This window comes from Giraffa tippelskirchi, chromosome 10 (assembly GCF_054371585.1).
Source record: "Giraffa tippelskirchi isolate mGirTip1 chromosome 10, T2T-mGirTip1v1.2.pri, whole genome shotgun sequence".
In the NCBI taxonomy this organism is placed as follows: domain Eukaryota; kingdom Metazoa; phylum Chordata; class Mammalia; order Artiodactyla; family Giraffidae; genus Giraffa; species Giraffa tippelskirchi.
In genome coordinates this window covers 33,769,627-33,777,308 of record NC_137284.1, presented here as the reverse complement: position 1 = coordinate 33,777,308, position 7,682 = coordinate 33,769,627, and positions in this window count along the sequence as shown.

Genomic DNA, 7,682 nt, shown 5'->3' with positions numbered 1-7,682 from the left:
TCTCAGAAGAAAACAGGCAGAAAACTCTTTGACATATATTGTAGCACATTCTTTTTTGACTTAACTCCTACAATAATGAAAATTAAAACAAAAATAAACAAATGGGACTTAATTAAACTTAAAGGCTTTTGCACAGCAAAGGAAACCATAGAGAAGACAAAAAGACAATCTTCACAATAGAATAAAATATTTGTAAATGAAAAAAGTGACAAAGAATTAATCTCTAAAACATAAAAACAGCTCATGTAGCTCAATATAAAAAAACCCAACAACCCAATAAGAAAACAGGTGGAAGACCTAAATAGACATTTCTCCAAAGAAGACATACAGATAGATAGCCAACAAACATATGAAAGGATGATCAACATAGCTAATTATTAGAGAAATGCAAATCACAACTACAATGAGGTATCACCACACATCAGTCAAAATGCCCATCATCAATAAATCTACAAACACTAAATGCTGGAGAGGTTATAGAGAAAAGGTCACCCTCTTTTCCTGTTGGTGGGAATGTAAATTGATACAACTGCTATGGAGAAACATATGGAGGCTCCTTAAAAAATTAAAAATAAAATTTACAGTATGACCCAGCAGTCCTACTATTGGGTACGTACCCAGTAAAAACCAAAATTCAAAAAGATACACGCACCGCAGGGTTCACTGCAGTACTATTTACAATAGACATGGAAGCAATCCCAGTGTCCATTGACAAAAAGAAGTCATGGTACATATATACCAGGACACTCGTCCCACCCTCACCTTCCCCTACTGTGTCCACCAGTCTGTTCTCTATGTCTGCTTCTCTATTCATGCCTTGCAAATAAGTTAATCAGTACCATTTTTCTAGATTCCAGTGGTCATGTATGGATGTGAGTTGGACCATCAAGAAGGCTGAGCACCCAAGAATTGATGTTTTGAACTGTGGTGTTGGAGAAGACTTGAATGGGAAAAGAAGATGTAGCACATACCTATGATGGAGTATTACTCAGCCATAAAAAGGAACAAAACTGTGTCATTTGCAGAGATGTGGATTGACTTAGAGACTGTCATACAGACTGAAGTAAGTCAGAAAGAGGAAAAATTATATATATAATGCATATATGTGGAATCTATAAAAATGGTAAAGATGATCTTATTTGCAAAGCAGAAACAGAGACACGGATGTAGAAAATGAATGTATGGAAACCAAGGGGAAAGGCACGGCGGGGGGGAGGGGTGGGATAAATTAGGAGATTGGGATTGACATATACATACAATTATGTATCAAATAGATAACTGGTGAGAAACCAGTGTACACCACAGGGAACTCGACTCAGTGCTCTGTGGTGACCTAAATAGGGAGGATACCCAAAAAAGAACAGATTTATTTATAGGTATGGCTGATTCACTTTGCTATACATTGGAAACTGACACAGTAGTGTATAAAGCAACTAATGTACACACATACACACGCACACATATAAGGTAAGAGGAATTAGATTTTATGCTATAGATGACAATTCACCAACAGCTTTCAATATTGCTAACCCATCTCAATACTGTTATGAGTCAGAGCAATGTTTTTGATTTTGAGGTTATTTCTTATACTTTCACTCTAAAGTTGTTGAAAACAACCCAGTAAACTGTGGTGCCCAACTGGGGGACATGGGGAAGGAGAGTTAGGAGCAGACATGTGACTTTCCCTTTGCCAACATTTTCCACCATGTAATAAGACTTAGAGAAAAACAATTCATAGGTTAGAAATCTTCTTCACATAAAAAACAAAGCTGGAGCTGACAAGAAGAGAATAAGTATTTCCTGAGGCAGAGTGAGTCTGCGCAACCATTTCCTCAAACGAAGATGATTTAATAACATGGAAGACCTTCTATTCACCATGATAAGGCACAGTACTTGGCCCATTAACCGCATAAATGAAGAATCACATTCTACGATACCAAACACAAAAAAATTTACCTTAGAATATATAAATGCACTTTTATTCACACTTTTTGATTATTATAAGGCTAAGGGATTTTTATTAAATATGGGTCATATGATTGGAGCTCAGTCTGTATTTTTGCCTGTGGATCTTGTCTAGTTTCATTTTAATACTTTAAAATGATACTACAGTGTAAGGTGACTAAAGTGAGAACATGCATGGTGTATCAGTTCAGTCGCTCAGTCATCCAACTCTTCGCGACCCCATGAACTGCAGCACACCAGGCCTCCCTGTCCATCACCAACTCCCAGAGTCCACCCAAACCCATGTCCATCGAGTCGGTGATGCCATCTAACCATCTCATCCTCTGTCGTCCCCTTCTCCTCCTGCCCGCAATCTTTCCCAGCATCAGGGTCTTTTCAAATGAATCAGCTCTTCACATCAGGTAATGTATATGGTGTACAATAAATCTAAATGCAGAATAAATATTTTTAATAAATATCTCCACAACATATTCCCCAGCATTTTAGTTGCTTAATTTTATTTCATCTAATTCATCCATTGATACACAGATAATATTTCTATTTCTGCACCCATATTTTAATATTATTACTTAATAGTGAGTATAAGTGGCAACAGTGAAATTGGAAACAAAAACAAAAAATTGGAAACAAAAAATAAGAGTGTTAACTCTTACCTGAAACTGCTTGTTTGATTTTCGTGTTGGGAGAAGTATGGGGGTGAACTGTTACACACATTCAGTGGGTTTTAGGTATCTGTTAAATTCTTTATGGAGAGAACAATTATTCTGATGGATGTATTAAAAGATGTGACTAAGAGAACCTCTTTTGAAGTAATAATTGACATAATTACATGTGGTGATTAGAAAAGCTCTAAGTCTAGACTGTCATTTTCCATAACCTACTTTCTTTCCTGACTCATTTTACTGTATTTAGTTGTGCATTATGGTTTCAGAAACATAGAAACACATGTGACTTTCATGTTTTGTTTTTTCTTATAATCAGTCACAATGATCTATCAGTTAGAATTGGTAGCCTCTACATTTCTATCTCAACTAGTGCCTAATATTCTTCCTGTAAAATAACACATAAGGACATATATACAAACATGCACAGAGTGCATAGTTCATAGATCATTGCTATTCAGTATTACTGCTAAAAGAATAATTCACAAATCAAAACCATACTAGTTGTTATTGTTGTTCAGTCGCTCAGTCGCATCCAAGTCTTTGTGACCCAGTGGACTGCAGCACTCCAGGCTTCCCTGTCACTTGGAGGAATTTACCTTATGCTAGAGGATAAGTATATACTAGTGAAAGTGAAAGTGAAGTTGCTCAGTTGTGTCTGACTCTTTGCAACCCCATGGACTGTAGCCTCAGAGGCTCCTCCGGCCATGGGATACTCCAGGCAAGAATACTCGAGTGGGTGCCATTTCCTTCTCCAGGGGATCTTCCCGACACAGGGATTGAACCCGGGTCTCCCACACTGCAGGCAGACTCTTTACCATCTGAGCCATATACTAGAGGATAAGGTAAATTCCTCCAAGCATCTTAGAATTCATGAGCAATTAAGAAACACACTCACGCCATTAGTATCTCCTGTAAGTTAGTATATTATATTTGGTTTTCCTTTGACAGCATTGTTAAAAGCGATTATGCCGTTGATTCTGTTTATTGTTATTTGACTGCCAGTATTAAGAACTGAATGGTCATTAGGAAAGGATCTTAAACATTTAAATAACAAAGCTCCCTTCTTCAAGCCCTTAGGCTAACAACCCATCTCTAGCATTATACCTCTCCCAATATATCCACTTATTCCTCTACACTTATATCTGAGTAAAAATTGGCTCCTGCTATTCACTCATCCATTCTTTTCAGAAATATTCTATTCCTTACCCCATAAGTTTACTTAAAATAGGAAAGCATCCTAGCGTTTGAAATGTTTCATATACTTGGTCCAGGTGACACAGTGTTAAAGAATCTGCCTGTCAATGCAGGAGACGCAGGAGACATGGGTTCAATCCCCGGGTTAGGAAGATCCCCTGGAGAAGGAAACAACAACCCACTCCAGGATTCTGCCTGGAGAATCCCATGGACAGAGGAGCGTGGCCAGTGATAGCACAAAACAGGATCGCAAAGAGTCATACATGACTGAGCACGTGTGAAAACCTGGCCCTGATTGATGGTGTATCCTTTTCCACAAAACGTATCTAGTAAAGGAACATTCTTTGGCTATAATATGCCGGGAAGATGATGCTTTCCATAAACAGCAATTATATTTGAATTAGGGTTACATTTTGGGAGTACAGTAGCAGGAAACGATTATCTAGAGGAAAGTTGCTAGAGTGGGAAATGCTTCAAAGAAAAACAGAGACAAGGAATCAGTAGCAGCTAGTAATAGGAGAAAATAATGACATTGTCATTCATGTACAGGAGCTTAAAATCATTTAACATTCCCTGCTTCCCTCTCCCATTAGATACTAGCAAATACCTACAATGGTGGAGATCGAGGAAGGAAAAAATTTAAGAACACTAGAAACTATTAATCCCTTATTAGATATAGGGATTGCAAATATTTTTCCCGTTCTGCAAATTGTCTTCTCAATTCATCAACTCAAATTTGTTGAATTTTTTTTATTGAACTACAGCTCAATAGCAAAAAAATAACCATATTGAAAAATGGGCAAAGAACACTGAGTAGCCATCTTTCGAAAGAAAACATATGAACGGCCAACAGGTATAGGAAAAGCTGCTCAACTAAAAATCAGGAAAATGCAAATCCAAACAATGTGATGAAACTTCAAACTTGTTAGGATACTATTACCAAAAAAACCAAAAAAAGAACCCAAAAATTCAAAGGGAAAAAAACAAAGTAACTATCAGAGAGGATATGGAAAAATTTGTGCCCATGTACACTGTTGGTAAAAGTGTAAAATAACACAGCAACTGGGAGAACATCATGGAGATCTTTAAAAAAAAAAAAAACTACCATATTATCGAGCATTTCCATTTCTGAGTATATATCCATAATAACTGAAATCAGCATCTCAAAGAAATATTTGCATTCCTGTGTTCATTGCAGCATCATTCACAATAGCAAGATAAGGAAGCGATCCAAGTGCTCATCAACAGATGAATGGATAAGGAGATATTGTTTATACATACGTTAAAATATTGTGATTTGTGACAACAAAGTAGACTTGAAGGATCCTATACTAAATGAAATAAGTCAGTAGCAGAAGTTATTGCTTGGATCCACCTATATGAGCCATCTAAAAAGGTCAAATTCATAGCATCAAGAGTGCAGAATTACAGTGCCACAGACTGGTGGATGAGGAAAAAAATGGATATAAAGTTACTGCCAAATGAATAAATTCTACAGATAGGCTATATAACAATAGTCCCTTTAACAATGCAGAATTGTGTACTTAAAAAATTTGTTAAAAAGGTAGATATCATTGTGTTCTTTTTAAAATTTTATTTTTAATTGGAGGATAATAACAATGCTGTGTTGGTTTCTGCCATGTAGTGTTCTTACGAAAGAATTTTTTACTGTAATGTATGAAAAATGATAATAGAGCAGTTTCTAGTGACTTCTGGAAAAAAAAATGTGGTTTCTAAAAAATTCTAGCAAGGACTAAAATTCTTTCATATGTAACACTAAAAGCTACTTTCATTTATGTGAAATTTCCAAAAATGTGTTACCAATGTACACTTCTGAGAAGCAAAAACACACTGAATACATAGTGGAGTCGATATATATATACAAACAATATAGGCTAATAATATATAAATCAAAATCAATAAAAAAAACACAGCCTAGCTATATCTCTGTATGAAAAATTATCATAAATTATAAAGCCTCCTAAGAAACCCTTAAGCAGGTCAAGAAGCAACAGTTAGAACTGGACATGGAACAACAGACTGGTTCAAAATTCGAAAGGAGTACATCAAGGTTATATATTGTCACCTTGCTTGTTTAGCTTATATTCAGAGTGAAAGTGAAAGTGAAGTCGCTCAGTCGTGTCCGACTCTTTGCGACCCCATGGACTGTAAGCTACCACGCTCCTCCGTCCATGGGATTTTCCAGGCAAGAGTACTGGAATGGGTTGCCATTTCCTTCTCCAGAGGATCTTTCCAACCCCAGGATCGAACCCAGGTCTCCTGCGTTGTAGGCAGACATTTTACCATCTGAGCCACCAGGGAAGCCTATATTATTCAGAGTACATCATATGAAATGCCAGGCTGAATGAATTGGAAGCTAGAATCAAGATTCTACCTCAGATATGCAGATGACATCACTCTAATGCCAGAAAGCAAAGAGGAACTAAAGAGCTTCTTGATGAAAGTGAAAGAGGAGAGTGAAAAAGCTGGCTTAAAGCTCAACATTCAAAAACTAATATAGCATGCAGTTGCATCACTTCATGGTAAACACAAGGGGGAAAAGTGGAAACAGTGACAGACTTTATTTTCTTGGGCTCCAAAATCATTGAGGATGATGACTGCAGCTATTAAAAGATGCTTGCTCCTTGGAAGAAAACTATGACCAACCTAGACTGTGTATTAAAAAGCAGAGAGAAAGCTTCATATAGTCACAGCTATGGTTTTTCCAGTGGTCATGTATGGATGTGAGTTGGACCATCAAGAAGGCTGAGCACCCAAGAATTGATGTTTTGAACTGTGGTGTTGGAGAAGACTTGAGGGTCCCTTGGACAGCAAGGAGATCAAACCAGTCAATCCTAAAGGAAATCAACCCTGAATATTCATTGGAAGGACTGATGCTAAAGCTGAAGCTCCAACACTTTGGCCACCTGATGCAAAGAAACGACTCACTGGAAAAGAGCTAGATGCTGCGAAAGACTGAGGGCAAGAAGAGAAGGGGATGACAGAGAGGATGAGATGGTTAAATAGCATCAGTGACCCAATGGACACGAATTTGAGCAAACTCTGGGAGACAGTGGAGGACAGAGGAGCCTGGAGCGCTGCGGCAATCCATGGGGTGGCAAAGAGTCAGACACGACTGAGTGACTGAACAACAACAAAGGGGAAATCATAAAATTGAATACAAATGTAGTAAATAACATATGATTCAGTACTAATGCTGTAGGGAAGTAATATTTGCCACTCCCAAATGCCTCATGAAGGTTAATTTAGGCTGAATATTTTTAATACACAGAAAATTCAAGAAGCTTTCTTGTCCTTCTCCTTAACTGCCTAAAAAATTTATGTAACGAGACTGTTCTCACAATATAGCTATCAGACGTTATCTGTGAAGAATATGAGCTTGGTGTGGTGGGGTCAACTCTAGAGAACAGAGTCCACTCTGAGTCCCATAATCTCTGCATGATCCAGTAAACATTTGTATACTAAACACTGGCTCCTGCATCTCTATGTGAATCCTCTTCTTAAAAGTCCCAAACCACTGCTTCCAAATATCATCTGTTTCTTTAGCTGAATATTGTACTGAAAATGAGAACTTCAGTCATTTGGTTATTCAGTTTTCCTGAGTCTCTCCCATATATACCTGTTATCAAATTTTGAGTTTCTCCTGTTAATTTGTCTCATGTAAATTTAATTCTTAGATGACCAAAAGAACTTAAAAGGACAAAGGAAAATCTTTTCCTCCCCTCCAATGCTAACAAGAAAGAAAGAATATTCTATAAACAGGAATTAATTTTGCAAAAGGTTGAACTTGTAACTTTTTAAGTGTGATGTTAGTCTTGATTTTTGTTACAAAATAAG